This window comes from Orcinus orca, chromosome X (assembly GCF_937001465.1).
Source record: "Orcinus orca chromosome X, mOrcOrc1.1, whole genome shotgun sequence".
NCBI lineage: Eukaryota > Metazoa > Chordata > Mammalia > Artiodactyla > Delphinidae > Orcinus > Orcinus orca.
Genome location: NC_064580.1, coordinates 79,083,798 through 79,101,735, shown reverse-complemented (window position 1 = coordinate 79,101,735; position 17,938 = coordinate 79,083,798).

The window sequence follows — 17,938 nt, the reverse complement described above, 5'->3', positions numbered from 1 at the left end:
TGGCCATCATCGCAATATCTAGAAACAATAAATGCTGGAGAGGGTGTGGAGGAAAGGGAACACTCTTGCACTGTTGGTGGGAACATAAATTGTTACAGCCACTATGGAGAACAGTATGGAGGTTCCTTAAAAAACTACAAATAGAACTACCATATGACCCAGCATTCCCACTACTGGGCATATACCCTGAGAAAACCATAATTCAGAAAGAGTCATTTACCAAAATGTTCATCACAGCTCTATTTACAATAGCCAGGAGATGGAAACAACCTATGTGTCCATCATCGGATGAATGGATAAAGAAGATGTGGCACATATATACAATGGAATATTACTGAGCCATAAAAAGAAACGAAATTGAGCTATTTTTAGTGAGGTGGATAGACCTAGAGTCTGTCATACAGAGTGAAGTAAGTCAGAAGACACATATATATGGAATCTAAGAAAAAAAAATGTCATGATGAACCTAGCGGTAAGATGGGAATAAAGACACAGACCTACTAGAGAATGGACTTGAGGATATGGGGAGGGGGAAGGGTAAGCTGTGACAAAGTGAGAGAGTGGCATGGATATATAATATACACTACCAAACGTAAAATAGATAACTAGTGGGAAGCAGCCACATAGCACAGGGAGATCAACTTGGTGCTTTGTGACCACCTAGAGGGGTGGGATAGGGAAGGTGGGCAGGAGGGAGACACAAGAGGGAGGAGATATGGGAACATATATATATTTATAACTGGTTCACTTTGTTATAAAGCAGAAACTAACACACCATTGTAAAGCAATTATACTCCAATTAAGATGTAAAAAATATATATATTATAGATGCACTGAACATAGTTTAAAATTTACAGAAAGAGTTTTAGAAGGAAATTAAAAGCATACAATCGAACCATAGGTAACTATTACTTTCTATGTGTATTATTTCATAAAGAAGACTATTCTATACGTAAAAAAACCAAACAAAGAAACAAAAAAGAACACCGTGGGGTCCAAATTAATAATCTGAATTTAGTTCTTCTCTGACAATAGAAACCTCTATTAACTAAATAAACTCATGGCTTGATTGTCAAATATGATTTAGTTTGACCTTTTTCTGGTTAAACACAAGAATTTTGAGAAATGTAAATACCAGAGTGAAAATTAATATGGGTTTTTGGGCTTGTGCTAAAAACAGGAGATACTCTTATGCAAAATTGTGAGATAGGATAATATTCTTTTTTTCCCTTTATCCTCCTTTCTTTTTCTTCTCTAACTTTCTTCCATTCTACACTTTTCTCCTCACTACCTCTCCTTGTTACCTATCAAAACCTATTTTCATAGGCAACCTCCATGTCCATTCCTTTATTTCTCTTTTCCTCTTCCCTTTACTCTTAGAATCTAGTGGGGGTGGCTTGGCTAGTTAGTATGCAAATAACACTACCTCTCCAGCCTAAACCTTTGATGTCTTATACAAGAGGAGTGAGTAAGTTGTTAAAATTCTGGGCCATGGAATAGATATCTTTAGTTAGAGGAGTGTTTTTTAGTGTTTTACAAGGGTCATTCATTTAACCTGTGATGATGGGTAGAATGCCACAGGAGGTGGGGGGGATTGAAAAGGCATCTTCTCACATTGCATATTATGCTCTGCATTATTTTTAAATTCACTTACTACTTATCTATCCCAAAGCTAGAAAAACTTAAGAGAAAAATGGAGAAAGCTTAGGTTAAACAATACGTTTGAGAGGTAGAAAACATGTAATTTTCACTTTTGTTTTTAGAAGTCTACCACTCTTTGACACAAAGATAAACTAAATAGTTGTTTGCTTGTCATATGTTACAGGGTAAGATCAAAGTTCCATAGTGAGAAAATTGTAATTCATAAGATTTTTATTCAAAAGTACAAAAAAAAGTAACAGATTAGAAGATCCACGTACACAATGTGTGAAGTGCAAAAAAACAATTTGTGGCCAAGTGATAAATGTCATAGTTTGTCTATAGACTTGGGTAACATTTTAACAAAGTCCTTCCTAGTACGTTTCTACACTTTATTTTTCATATCACGTGTCCTGAGATAAAATATTATGTCTGTATTGTCTTAAGTAAATTATACAATATAATAGCTGAGCATTTCAGAAATTAAGTCAATTTTAACTTAAATAGATTAATCCACAAGGAAATGCTTTCTTTGCATTTTTTTATTTTAAAAAAAAATGAAAGGAAAAGATACTTTGTTGCCAGAATGATCTGGATCAGTTGACAGAATTTTTGTTATAACAAAATTAAATTTAGGAACTTAGTCAAATAAATTTTACTTTATAACTAAATAAAATTTGCCTAAATAGCAAATTTTAAAAGAAAGAGAACAGTGGAGAGAAAATACCCTTTATGAGTCAGCAAAATGATGTCTCTATGACAAATTACTTGGTAGCTATTTTGTACTAAGTGGATTTGAAAAAGGTGGCATAAATGTATAGTTGAGTACATGCATATATGTATGTGTGTGGACACACACACACACACACAGAGAGAGAGAGAGAGAGAGAGAGAGAGAGAGAGAGAGAGAGAGCTATTTTAATAACAGTTAATTGGACTTTTTGAAAAATACTGGAGAGGCCCATATGATAGATTTACCTATGCAGTTAGTAGTCATTATGTTTTATTTTAAAATATTTATATGTGTAAGGCAAATATTTTATAGAGAGAATTGCCAGCTGAGATTTTGTTGTGTGTTCATTTCTGCAGGCATCTTTCTGACATACAAATATACTTCCTTCAGAAGAGCTGTCAACCTTAGTTCTGCTATGATATTTGTTCTTATACAGGATTGCAAGGTGGTGAGAGGCAGGTATTATAATAACTATTATAATTTATTTTCACAGGTGTAATAAAAAGACAGACTAAAATAACATGGAGAATGATAGTGAAATTGTATATCAGACAGAGATTTAAATAAGCCAAGATAATTGGTTTTATAGATCTTGAATCTAGAGAGTTTTCCATGTGACACAGACAAGCGTGGAAACCAGCAGAAATGACTTCCTAAACACACAGTGTTTAATCAAGAACATAGGTCAGATGCCCTGACATTATGTGCCAGCTTTTAACCACAAGGCTCTTTGACACCTAAAACAAACATATGGTTTTAGCAACTTAGAAAATTCCTTCAAACACACACATTAGATTGCATTATTTTGCAATCTAAAATAATTCTGTGAAGAGTATGACTTTATATAAATTCTTTAATCACTTTGGAATTTTTAAGGAACACAAACAGGCCTGACCTTTGAGCTACTTTTACATTGACCTAGGAAGAGTACCCTATCACTCTGTACAGATAGAACTTCTTCCCCAATGAGAAAGAAACATTGCTTCATACACTGTACCATTTTAAAACCATTTAGGAAGAACAAGGGCATTAATCAGAACAGAAGATTTTAAATATTTATGAACTGACTTGGAAGGAGCAGTACAACTTTTTAATTAAGCATTCTTGTTCAGTGAGTACAAAATGTCCCTTTCATGATAATATCACACCATCTCTGCTGTGAGACTCTTGCTTCATTGCTTATCATATTAAGACCTACTCCTAAGTCTAGTATTCAAGGCTTTTGATTTACTGACCTACCCAACCCATCTCTCACTATGACCAGTGAAAATCCTTTGCTCTAGTCAGACAAAATATAATTGTTATTAACCAAACTCTTAATTTTTTTCAGAATACATTTTCCCTCCTTTGCCCAGCTTTTCTGTGGTATCTTCATAACTCTGCGTATTTCTTAATTTCACTAGTGCTTGTATTATGAACTTCACATTCAAGCACTGAATGAAATACTGCATTCTAGGACACATATTATTTTTAATAATTATGCTTGTTTCTATACATGTCTTTTATAACCTTGAGACAAGTGTCCTTGTATTATATTTATATTTTTTCTCCCATCTTCTACCATAGTGATCATTTTATAAATATTCAAGATCCTTAAACTGAATCTGAATTCAGCATTTGCTTTATGAAATATAATCAATGATTTGGGGAGATTGAAATTTACCTAACTCAGAAATCAGAAATACCTCCATAAGTGCTTTGTTCACTATGTTATTAACATGACAAGCTTGTTGGAATAGTAATGCTGAAACTTTTAAACTAAATCCCCTCTATGCAGATCAGTGCTGCTTACTTAGTGGGGTTGGACATGATTTTATATAATATATGCAGATAGAATATGACCATTTAAGAATGGGCTCAGCAAAAGCAACAGTCAGCAATTGGGGCAAACTCTCTTAAGTTTCTGCCACTCCTTCAACAGCTGTTCCAGTGTCTGACTTAGTTCATCAGTTGGAGATGACCAGACATGACTGTTCAAACTCACAGTGGTATTATGTCAACATCTGGAAATTTATAATGTTCACTTTTTTGACTAGTTTTAAGTGTTAGAGTCATTCTGCCTAGAAAATGAGTTATTCCATTAAGATAAGAATGCTTATGATAAAAAATAGTTTTCTGACTGATTGCTTTTTTTCTGGGATGGATTTAAAGGGGCATTAAAGTCAGTTTTAATCTATTTTTTAATTTGCCTTAAGACTTCAATGTAAGGAGAGTAAAGGAAGCCACCAAAATGAGAAGGGTTGGAGTTGGGCACACTAGCTCTCATTTGTGGTTAAACCAGCAGAATGGCAAAGTGTGTCGAAATTAAGAGTGTAAACGTTTGGAAAATGGTTTATTGTACAAATTAATGCATAGAGAGGGCAATAGAAAGATATTAAACAGGAGATATCAACACATATTGAAATATTTCAATTTAAGACAAAAAAATAACATGATTAAACAAAGAATTTAAGTAAATGAAGCAAAGAGTGGAAGTCTTTTTTTGTGAACTTTATGGTAAATTTTGCTTCTCAAACATGCTTCACAAAAGAATAGATAGATGAAGCGTGGACTATTACCAAGCCAAAGAAGCAAGGGGGAAATTATATCCATAGAAAGAAAATAGTTAGTTTGGAATGTGGCCTGGGCAGTGAGGTTATATCTACTCTTATGTGAAGTTCTGGTGTAATTTAATGCTTAGGAGGAGTTCAGCCATGAAAACATTTTAACTTATTTCGCAGACTCTAAGAAGATCATTATAGGACTAACTCAAAGGGAAGGGTAGTCTTTATATTTAGCCTCCTCAGCAATTGGAGACAAGGTATTTTGGATTAATTGATGCCATTATATGAATATATGATTTTGTGCTAAGGGGAGATTAGATTAACATATAACTGATAGTTGAATAGCATAATTTTACTTATTAAAAAATAAAATAAAAAGGAAATAAAACATTTCCCTTTTGTAGTGAAAAATAATCATGGGATAAAAAATAGTTGTAAAACAGTTTTGCAAGATGAAGTCCTGTTGCACAACAATGTGAATATACTTAACACTACTGAGCTGTACACTTACAAATGGTTAAGATGAAAAATTTAATGCGATTATTTTTTTTACCACAATAAAAAAATATATATATTAAAAATAAATATTAAGGTTGCTGAAAATATTGGAAAAACTGAAAACACAAGAAGAGCTACTGTAGGCTGAACATAGCTGGGAGCAAACTCAGGTATGGTCTTTCCTGTTTGAGTCAAATATTTGAAAATAAATCATACAGAATGATACAAAATTATTAAAGACAAAAGAACTTTAATAATGAACTAACTTTTTAAAGGCATTTTTGTTCTGCCACTCTTAAATACATTTATATAAACCCCTGATCTAAATTTATATAATTAAAACTGCTAACTATAAACTATAACTATATAAACTGCTATCCATCTGTTTCTGTAATAATAACCTTTCTGAAGGCAAGAAAATACAGATTAAAACTGTAAACTTTACTTTTTCTTAAATTTTATTGAAGTATAGTTGATCTACAATGTAATAGGTGAGTTAATAAGAGATATTTCCTTGTGATTTTATCAAATTTGAACTATACAGATTATAAACAATTTTGTCAAAGAATGAAGTGAGGAAGTTGACAATTATAAAATTTTAGTGAGATTTTCCTTCTTATCACCTTATATTTGTACCAGTGGTGTACTTTTTTTTTAATTGAAGTATAGTTGATTTACAATGTTGTGCCAATCTCTGCTGTACAGCAAAGTGACTCAGTTTTACACATATATACATTCTTTTTTCAATATTCTTTTCCATTATGGTTTATCCCAGGAGATTGGATATACTTACCTGTGCTATACAGTAGGACCTTGTTGTTTATCCATCTTGTATATACTAGTTTGCATCTGCAAATCTCAAACTCCCAGCCCTTCCCTCCCCCACCCCACCTCCCCGCCTTGGCTACCACAAGTCTGTTCTCTATGTCTGTGAGTCTGTTTCTGTTTCATAGATACGTTTATTTGTGTTGTATTTAGATTCCACATATAAAGTGTTATATAAGGCCATAAATTTTAAGCAGGTTTCTAGGATTTTTGGAATACAGTTACTTTGAATTCATTTGGCATTTGCTTAAAAGAGACAGTGTTTTATATTTTTAATGTAGTATATTTTAAACTAAGCAATGATAATTTTGAGCTTTTTCATAGAAATTACATCACTGTTTTATTGTAGTAGTTTATTGGTAACACTATATGTTTCCATGAAATTAAATATATACTACAGAGATGGAAGAGTGCTGTTTGCCAATAACATATGTGAATGATTTTTTTATGATGAAATTTCACACTATTTCTGAAATAGGTTAGTAGATTGTATAAGCAGGCCACAGTTGATATCTTCATCAAAAAAAAATGTCAGGGTTCTTCCATCTCAGTCTACTAGGAATTTTTAAGAGCAAGTTTCTTTTAATGATAATAGTTCAGGGGTCAGAAACCTAGAAACCTGATATTACTTTGTGATTAGAGTAGCCATGTGTTCACCTGAGACATAGCTCTCACTGTTCAAATATTTGCAGAGGAAAACAAGTCTACCTATCTCTATAGGCTAAAATTATAGAAGCTTACCCTTTAGACCAATGCAATTCAGAGGAAGAAATAAGCAAAGCTGTTTTTTTGGAATCACAGTAGGCCTTAATTGTTCCTGGAAGAATTGCCTGGGGTAAACATACTTCAACCCATCCTATGGCATTTAGACAGGAACCTTTCAGCAGCATGTAGTATGGTTTGAACATCATAGTAAGACATTGGGGAGGACAACTCTTAGCACTTATGCCTTAATCAAAAGAGTTGTTCACTGAAAAAACAGTATTCAGTGATCTGCTTTCCTTTGAGCATGAACAAAGGCTTTTTTCATCTCTGTCAAGGAAAGTGGAAACAGTGTATGTTAGCTTGGAAAAGAAATGTCTTTAAGGAATTTCACAAGCTCATAAATCTGGAAGTGACCTTGAGAGTTCAGCTGAACTTCACTTTTAGACCACACCTAAGCCAATCTTGGAGAGATGAGACTCTGCCCAGACAAATGAGTTCTTGAAATTCTTTGGCAATAGAAACTAAATGAGTTGTGAGATCTTTCTCTCCAAGAATAATATCTCTTGTTTTGAGTGTGGATACCTGGTTCCTTCTTAGGAAATCAATGAAAATTCCACATGTGTTAAGATTTTATCAAACACAAAGTGGGTAAAATATTAACCCATATTTCTTAAACATATATTGTAAGAGATTAACTATTAAGAGTCTTTATATGAATACAATATTTAGGGGAAACAATAAGGAACATAGTATTGTTTTTATCTTCTTGCCTCAATTTTGTTTTTCATTACTCAATGCTAATTTATAACATATTTACATTGGGAATAGTGAATTTTTTTTGTATTTTTCTCACTTTAGCTTTAAAGTGATTCCTTAATAATATTATTGCCATTATAACATTCATGTGTGATTTTTACTTCAAATATATATTTTTTAAATATGATGCCATTATTTTCTCTTAAAAATACAAATCACATGTTCCACCCATCAGTAGAAGCACCGGTTTGGGGCCAATGTTTCTAATTCCCTACAACAAGCCTGCCACAATGCTTTCTTTGATTCATTACTTGCTTTTATACCTTCTGAAGTGAGAATTCTTTGGGGTACTTTAATGTTTTAAGAAATCAAAGGTATATTTCATTTAAGCAGCAAGGATTACAATATTAGCATATCATTTTACAGTCTTTACAAATGAGTCTCCTTCAATGCCCATTTAAAAAAATTTTATTGAAAAAACTTTAAGTCAGAGGGAATTTGTTGTCCTATTTGAAAACCATCTAAGAAACTTTTGTTTACTGTAATGCAAGTTTTATATATTAGGCCAAGTTCAGAAGACACTAACATATACACATTTGTTATGAAATGGCTAGAAATTCCTTATCATGGTAATACTATATTTACAGATTAACTCATACTTAAATTCAGTTAAATCATAATGTTGCAGTGGTTAGTGAGTTTCTTGATTTATAAATTCAAAATAAATGGATGTTGAAACAAAGCCACACATACATATTATATAGTTTTTTTAAATAGGAAAAAATTACAAAAGAGAAAGTAATTAAATCTATATTGGTATTTTATATCATTTACATAGCAGAACTTACTCATGGTACAAAATTGAGTTTAAAATCGTATATGAAGGAAACCATAAACAAAGCAAACAGACATCCCTCAGAATGGGAGAAAAGATTTGCAAACAAAGCAACTGGCAAGGGATTAATCTCCAAAATATACAAACAGTTCATGCAGCTCAAAATTAAAAAAACAAATAACCCAGTCAAAACATGGGCAGAAGATCTAAATGGACATTTTTTCCAAGGATGGCATACAGAGGGCCAAAAAGCACATTAAAAGATGCTCAACATCACTAATTATTAGAGAAAAGCAAATCAAAATGACAGTGAGGTATCACCTCACACCAGTCAGAATGGCTATCATCAAAAAATCTACAAACAATAAATGCTGTAGAGGCTGTGGAGAAAAGGGAACCCTCCTACACTGTCGGTGGGAATGTAAATTGGTAGAGCTGCTATGGAGAACAGTATGGAGGTTCCTTAAAAAAACTAAAAATAGAACTACCATATGATGCAGCACTTCTAATCCTAGTCATATACCCAGAGAACACCATAATTCAAAAAATACATGCACCTCAATGTTCATTGCAGCAGTATTTACAATAACCAGGACATGGAAGCAACATAAATGTCCATCAACAGAGGAATGGATAAAGAAGATGTGGTACATATATACAATGGAATATTACTCAGCCACAAAAAAGAAGAAAATAATGCCATTTGCAGCAACATGGATGGACCTAGAGATTATCATACTGAGTGAAGTAAGTCAGACACAGAAAGACAAATATCATATGATATTGCTTATATGTGGAATCTAAAAAACAGGGTACAAATGAACTTATTTACAAACAGAAGTAGAGTCACAGATGTAGAAAACAAACTTATGATTACCAGGGGATGGGGGTGGGGAAGGATAAATTGGGAGATTGAGATTGACATATACACACTACTATATATAAAATAGATAACTAATAAGAACCTACTATACAGCACAGGGAAATCTACTCAATACTCTGTAATGGCCTATATGGGAAAAGAATCTAAAAACAGAGTGGATATATGTTTATGTACAACTGACTCACTTTGCTGTACAGGAGAAAGTAACACAACATTGTAAATCAACTATACTCCAATAATTTTTTTTTAAATGTATATAGATGGTGCTTCCCTTGTGGCGCAGTGGTTGAGAGTCCGCCTGCCAACGCAGGGGACACGGGTTTGTGCCCTGGTCCGGGAAGATCCCACATGCCGCGCAGCGGCTAGGCCCGTGAGCCATGGCCGCTGAGCCTGCACGTCCGGAGCCTGTGCTCCACAACGGGAGAGGCCACAACAGTGAGAGGCCCGCGTACTGCAAAAAAAAAAAAAAAAAAAAAAAAAAAAAAAAAATATATATATATATATATATATATATATATATATGGATGGATATTTTTATTACTGAAAATGAGAAATTTTCCATTTCACCAGGAAGAAGAGGAAAATAGCTACATGACACAGTGTAGCTACTGTGTTCATCACTTACTAACATAAAAATAAAATTATATTAAAATTCAACTCCATATCTATAATCTTTAATCCACACTTAGTTGCTGGTACACATATTATTTGTATCTAAATATGACTTCTTAATTAATTCATTAATTAATTCCTTAAAAATGTATTTTGTGACTGCAAGCATTGTTCTAGCTCCTGGAAATAGAGAGGGAAAACAGACAAAAATTCACATCTTTATGGAGTTACCATTGTAGTACTTGGTTGCAGACAGTATACTGGTAAGTGAGTAAAATATGTAATATGCTTGATGGTCACAAATACAATTTTAAACAGGGAACTCCAGGGACAATTAGAAAGCCTCATTGGAACACAGATTTGAGTGAGAGGAGAAACTGAGCCATGTAGATATCTGAGGGGTGAAAGTTCTAGAGAGAGGAAACAGTCAGCACAGGGAACCTGAGACAGGAGTATGCCTGGAATGTTCAAAGGGGAGCAAGAAAGCAGTATGACTGAAGTGAAACAAAGTAGGAGAGTAGCAGCAACTGAAGTCAGAGAGAAGATGGGTTGAAAGAGGAGCAGCTAATGTAGGATCATGTCCATTTTATGAAACATGCTTATATTCTGGATATTATGGGACACCATCAGAGTATTTTGAGTGGCATGATATGATTTATGTTTTAAAAGGATTATGTCAAATGCTGTGTTTAAAATAGATTTTAGAGGGACAAGCGTGAAGGCGAGGAGATCATAGAGAAGGTTGCTGCAATAGTCCAGATAAGGAATAATGGAACAGCATGTGTAACTCTGGAGGTAGTGAAAAGTTGTCTAATTCTCATGCAGAACTGACAGTATTTGCTGACAGATTGAATACAGGAAATAAGATTAAAAGTTCACAAAAATGATTCCAAGGTTTTAAGTTTTGGAAATGGATAAAAACAGTTGCCTTTTATTGAGATAGATTATTAACCTTCCCCCTTTCACTCTCAAAAGTACCCATGTTTGAATGATGAGTTGTATAGTCACCCTGGTTATAGGGAATAAAGCAGGAAAATCAAGGGATTGGGGGGAGGAGAGGGAATCAGTTGATTGTTTTTGACCATTAAATTTGAGATGATTCTTAGGTGTCTACGTGGAGAAGTACAGGTGATTCGAATATAAGTATTCATCTTATGGATGAGGTCCAGGCAGGATATACAAATTTGTGAGTGGTCAGCATATTGATGGTTTTTCAGCTCATGAGACTTAAAGAGCTCACCAGACAATTTACAATCACAAAATGAATATTAATATAGCAGATTCCTCTTTTTCTGTTATTATTGCATTCTTTTGACAGAAATTACTACTTATGCTATATATTGATGTTTCTATCACCTTAAACTCTAGAACAAACGTATTGAACATTTTTAGTATAAAATAACAATGACCCATTTTGTGTTGAAAAGAGCATTGAATTTGGGATTGCCAACCTCAACTTCTTCCTCAGTAAATTTAGAATAAAAATATACACTAATATACTACACAATTATGCAAAACTACATAATGATTCTAAAATGAAATATTATTTCAGTGGAATATTATTTGCTTCAAAGGAATGTTGTGAGGATGAGATGAGATAATATATATGAAAGTTCTTTATAAACCATGTAAGGGCTGTGGTAAGGGCAGAATAGCAGCCACCTTGTAATTCACTTTTTATTTTTTTACATCCTTATTGGAGTATAATTGCTTTACAATGGTTTGGAGTATAATTGCTTTACAATGGTGTGTTAGTTTCTGCTTTATAACAAAGTGAATCAGTTATACATATACATATGTTCCCATATTTCTTCCCTCTTGCGTTTCCCTCCCTCCCACCTTCCCTATCCCACCCCTCTAGGTGGTCACAAAGCACCGGGCTGATCTCCCTGTGCTATGCGGCTGCTTCCCACTAGCTATCTATTTTACATTTGGTAGTGTATATGTGCCCATGCCACTCTCTCACTTTGTCACAGCTTACCCTTCCCCCTCCCCATATCCTCAAGTCCATTCTCTAGTAGGTTTGTATCTTTATTCCTGTCTTACCCCTAGGTTCTTCATGACATTTTTTTCTTAAATTCCATATATATGTGTTAGCATACGGTATTTGTCTTTCTCTTTCTGACTTACTTCACTCTGTCCATCATCGGATGAATGGATAAAGAAGATGTGGCAAATATATACAATGGAACATTACTCAGCCATAAAAAGAAATGAAATTGAGCTATTTGTAATGAGGTGAATGGCCCTAGAGTCTGTCATACAGAGTGTAATTCACTTTGATTCCCATAGGCTTGCACAGTTCACGAGTAAGGTTTAGAGAAAGAACAAAGTGAGAGACAGAGAATATAGTGGAGAATCAATTGACATTTTAATTTGTTAGTTTTCAAATTCTCAGGCTGATATCTTTCTTCTCATACTGTTGCCTCACCTCTCCTGTTCACTGACTTCATTCTTTGCATGCATTTCATATATTAAAGCAATATTATTTTCCATATGATCATTTTGAAAATTATTTTCTGCTTAGATAAGATGAAAATTGGCAGGTGAATACAAAATGAGATAAGGCTTCTGAAAGAGTTCCCTTAGCTTTGAGAAAGAGTGGAAACAAGGTGATATTGATAACCACTGAAATTCATTATTATTTCATATTAATAGCTGGAAACTGTAAGTTTCATCCTCTTATAGTTTTAACTCTCTACATGTAGGTAAAACTCTTTGTAGTTATTTGTTGTCTGATAAGATTGCTAATTTATGTACCTTTTCAACTCCCCATGGAGGTTATGTAGCCTAGGACCATGATGCTAAGGGAATGACAGAAACAGAATTTACAAAGACATACAATATATATTTAAAAAACTGCAAGTAATCTTAGCTTCCAATATTTTAGGAAGCTAGAACAGAGTAATTTATCACTCAAAACAAATAAGGGAGAAGATTAAAATGCTTTGTAATTTAAAAAGCCATTTTAATCTCATAACATAACTATACTATAATTACACATCTTACTAAAATATTATGATTACATATTATGTATATATTAATAATTACAAAATTTGCTCTTATATATGGCTGTTGCATCAGTACCATGTCTTACAATTTTTTAGCAGTATATGATTTCCTATGTTGTAAAAGTCACTTTTAACAATTTGGCATAAATTGAATACAAAATTATTTCTTTACTATAAGAGCATCAGTAAATAACACATTTATTTTATTAATTGTTATTGCTCAGCTTTTTTCTAGTTGTGGCAATGAATGACCTTAATTTTAAACTTCTCATCAGCAAAGTTAAGTAGTAAGTTTCCATTATCACTATCAATATTGATTTTCTAATACATGTAAGAGGTTAAATAAAATCAATTATTTTTAATATTAGACAAAGTTTAATTGAGGATAGTTTCAAACAGTAGCTTAATGCCCCTAATTAAAATACCCCCAGTAGCAGGTTGATTTCAAGAGACAGTTTTTATGGAGGAACTTTTTAAGCAAGGGAAGATGAGAAGACCAAGTTAGAAGTGTTTACAAGAATCTGTAGGTATGGAGATGAAGAAGAAAATTATCCAAGTTGCCCAGAGTGTATGAGGTGCTTGCAAATGTTTCCAAGAAAGTCCATCAGAAAAGAAGCTCTCTAGTATGTTATAGAAAGAAAAAATGGGAAGTAAAATATATTTTGACATTTGTAAGTTGAATATCAGTTCACTCCTGCTTTTTTTTACTTGTTTAGTTATACGGCCTGTAATGTTTTACCTGTGCAGAAAAATACATGTAATAGGATTTTGCTGTCAATAAAAGAGGTAGATATTTAATTGAATGAGCAACAATAGTGAGATAATTGCCTTCTTATGTTTAGCAACACAAATCAAACCATTATAAAGCATATGAGTGCTGATACATAAATGAACAACATAGTTGCAAGCCATTTTCTTCCTTTTACTTTTTGGTTTTCATTAACAAACTAACCTGCCAACATTTTTAACCTGTGCAATATCAAATTGGCTTTTTGATGACTCCCATTTCTATCATAATTAAAGATTTAAAGGTTGACTTCATAGTAAAGATCAATCACTTTCTGTAAATTTTGGAGAAGTGGCACTCATTGCTGTTTTGTTATTTATTTAGGCTATTTTATTATCTCCCAGATATTTTGTTACCAGTGAAGGTGACTACAAATTAATTTTATGGATACATATACCCTCATATGCTAGCAAATGCTTTTAATCTTGGGTGGTACACAGAGACTGACCAATCATCCTGGGAAGGGTTTTCCAGGAGGTGGGACTGTAATTGCTAAAATTGAGAGACTCTTGGGCAAACTGATACCTGTCTTAGCAGATATCATTAATATATTTGAAAGTAGTTATTATCAAAATCAAATCAGGTGTATCACAAGTGAAACTACTAAAGCTAAGTAAGGTAAGGTGTTGCCAGACGTCCAAACTAAAAGATGTATGCAGGGTTCTAATGGCCCCCACAACGCTCGTGACCCTGACAGAAGACCATATAGGTACTGGGTCATTCCTCCCGAACGTCCACCACGTCCATGCCTGGCATATAATAGGTGCTCCACAAATGTACAGGTAAATGAACTTTTTTTTTTTTTAATTTAGGAAACGCTGACCTATTGATAGAGAGCACCAAAATAAATAATGTATTTTCTTTAAAATCCATATTTCTACACAAAATTCCCATACCACTCACTTTTGACAAACTGTTTCAAAAGCTCTACTAATAATGTCATAAAATAAATTTTGCAGAAGCCTAAGTGCAATCTATGCATAAAAGCCTATTTACACACAAAGTAATAACAAGATCACAAAAGTATCTCAGATACATATGGGAAAAGAAATTAGGATCTTAATTTATCTACCTTTAAGTGGACAATTTTTGAGAAAATTAAGATAATATTAGCCTTTATATTATTGAGAAATATTTAATAACTTTAATTTTATAAAGAGCAAATATAAACATCTTTTTAGACTTAATTAGATAATATTTAAATTAACTTTTGTTCTGATACTTAGATTAATTTAAAAAGTAAATGAGAGCTAGAGCCTTATAATTAAATTGGCATCTTATATTTAAATTTAAAAATCTTAATTTTATATTGTTAGTACTCTTAAGCTTTGCAAAGTATAATTCCATTTTATATAACTTTTATGGTTGTGCCAAATTAAGTTTTGTGTTATGTAAGGATTAGTTTAAAAAGTCATTGGAGATATAAACGGGGAGCTATGTTAATTGCATCATAGTAGTAAGAGTAATACAGGGCTGGAGATAGTCCAACAGAAAAGTTAGGTTAGAGTGAAATAATATTTTCCATATAAAAAGGAAGTTATCAGCAGGAACATATTTCTTCTTGGATTGTACATTCTGGATGAGTTGTTAATATAGTTTAATAAAATATAGTAAATTCCATGGTAGCAACTACAACAAAAACGTTTGGTTCTTAGACATTGACAAAAAGACATTGATTTTATATATCACTTTTTGATGTTTTGTGGAAGGAAAATGGTATGTTTATTTCTCATTTCTGAGCCCATATCCATTATGTTAGAGTTGGATTGGATATTTAACTCTTCAGAACACTCCTTTGTTGTAGAAGAAATCTAATTATTTCCCTGCTTTCTCTTTGAGTGACTAGAATCAGAAATAATATGTGGAAAATGGGATAAACATGGAAAAAACTAACATTATTATTTAAACTATGGGTATCATGAGCTCTAAATAGAATTAGGTCTTTGTTTATACCATTACTCTCCTGAAATACCTTCTCGTCTCTTTTGTACTTTTCATCTTCCATGAAAATTTCCCTGTCCATCCCAGCCCATTTTGGTCTTTCCTGCAACTAAACTCTAGCAAATGTACTAGTCATTTGAAATTGTAGCTCCTTGAGTAGAGTGCTTAAAGTATACCTCCTAGTAGTCAACAAAATACTTTAGTTAACTAATTCTCTAACTCAGCCCTTATTCCCTAAAAATCATTTAAACTAAGAAAATCTGTGTAGTGCTGAAATTTCAGTTAACTGTGAAAAGAGTGAGATACTAGGGTATATGTTCCTAGTCTGAGAGCAAGAATTTCTGAGTCTGGGGGAGAGATTAATACTAACCAAAGGTGTTTTCCCTGCTAATAGGTCCTTTCAGAGCCACACTCTGTCATAGTTTGCAACCTCAGTGCTAGCATAAATGCCCTCTGTATCCCAATAGTTTAGGAAATCCACCCATGAGATGATGAACTTACCTCCAGATGAAGAAATATCTAACCCTATATGAATTGTCTTCATGTTATTTATTTAGTCTTCTTGTGGTAATTCCATAACTTGAGCAGGTTTTGCTTTTTTTTTTTTTTTTTTTTTTTTTAGTTTTTGCTTTGTGATGACCTGGAGGAATCCAATGGGCCCTGATTAATAAAGATAGTAACATGCTATTGTCATCTTTTTGTTTATCTCCCAAAGTGCTTTTTTATTTCTTTATTTTCTTATCACATTATTTGTTCAATTTTTTTCAACTGCACTATATTGAGTACCTATTTTATTTCAAGCATTGAGGTAAGTGGTGATGAGCAACACACCTGCTCTCCTGGAGGAGCTTAGTGTATAGTTTGGGAAATAGACATCATTCACATAAATACATGGCAAAATTGCAGCTGTGACAAGAGTTTCTGAGAAGTACAAGGTACACAATTGGGGTATATAATTTAAGAAAGTCAGGAAGAAATATCTGAGGAAGTGACACTTAAGTTGAAATCTAAAGGATAACTAGAGGATACCTAGATGAATAATGTTGGAAAACTGTTCCAGTGAAGAGGGATACACAGTGCAATGGCCCATAGGGAGAATGTGGATGAAGGCCAGTGTGACTAAAATGGAGAGAGTAAGGAAGTGTGCAGTGCAAAATAAGGTAGAATAAAGGGAGAGATGTGGATTTAGGCTCAAAGATCATGTAATTTGATCATGATTATATGGAACAGAATCTACATCTTTTGCCTCATCCTGTGCCACAAAGTTCCTTCCTTGCATCCTGTCTTTCTCTTATCACATTATAACCTTATATTTACTTCACTAGACTGCTACCCTGTTGACCATGTTTAGCTCATTTATTGTTGTCCCCAAATCTGAACCCGATATCCATCCTCTACTTGAGACTCGACTCATATTTTTGTGGGAGGCAGAATGAAGAGCTGTATTGAATTTCAAATGTTTTTGTATTTTCAGCGTTTGGCACAGCATTGAACACAAAGACAATAATTAAGACATTTTACTGAATGAAGGAATAGTGGATCTGACACATGTTGTGGGAAGGCTTGCTTGTAATCTGACATCAGCTTTGAAGATGAAATTACTAAATTTCCCTAATGTGTTTCCCATAATAAATTATTTTATTTTTGAATTTTATTTTATTTTTTATATAACAGGTTCTTATTAGTTATCTATTTTATAACCTATCACAAGACTAGTAAGTATAATAGGAAATGAGATACAGCCCTATTCTCAAAAAGTTGATTGTCTACCTAGAGAAGACAAGCTATAAATGCAAGCAATACCTTGAGCTAAGAGTGAAGTAATACATCAACAAGTGGGAAATAATGCTGAATACACAACATATGTGCTAAAAGAACATAAAGGAACAAGTGTTTAGTGTGGAGTGGGATGAATCAGGGAAGGCTTTTAAGATGAACTAATTTTTAACTCATATCTTAAATGGACGAGGGACATTGATTTCCAAATAAGAAGCTATATGGGAAGGGTCTGGGGAGTGGTAAAGGAGCAAATGCACAAGCTCAAAAGTTTTCCATATATTTGCCTTCAATTTTCCTTTAAAAGCTATAGTTGAGCTTTGTTGTTTTTACAAATGTGCAGCTGGTCAATCTATATGCCTTATTTATAGGCTCTTCATTACCTGTAAAATAAG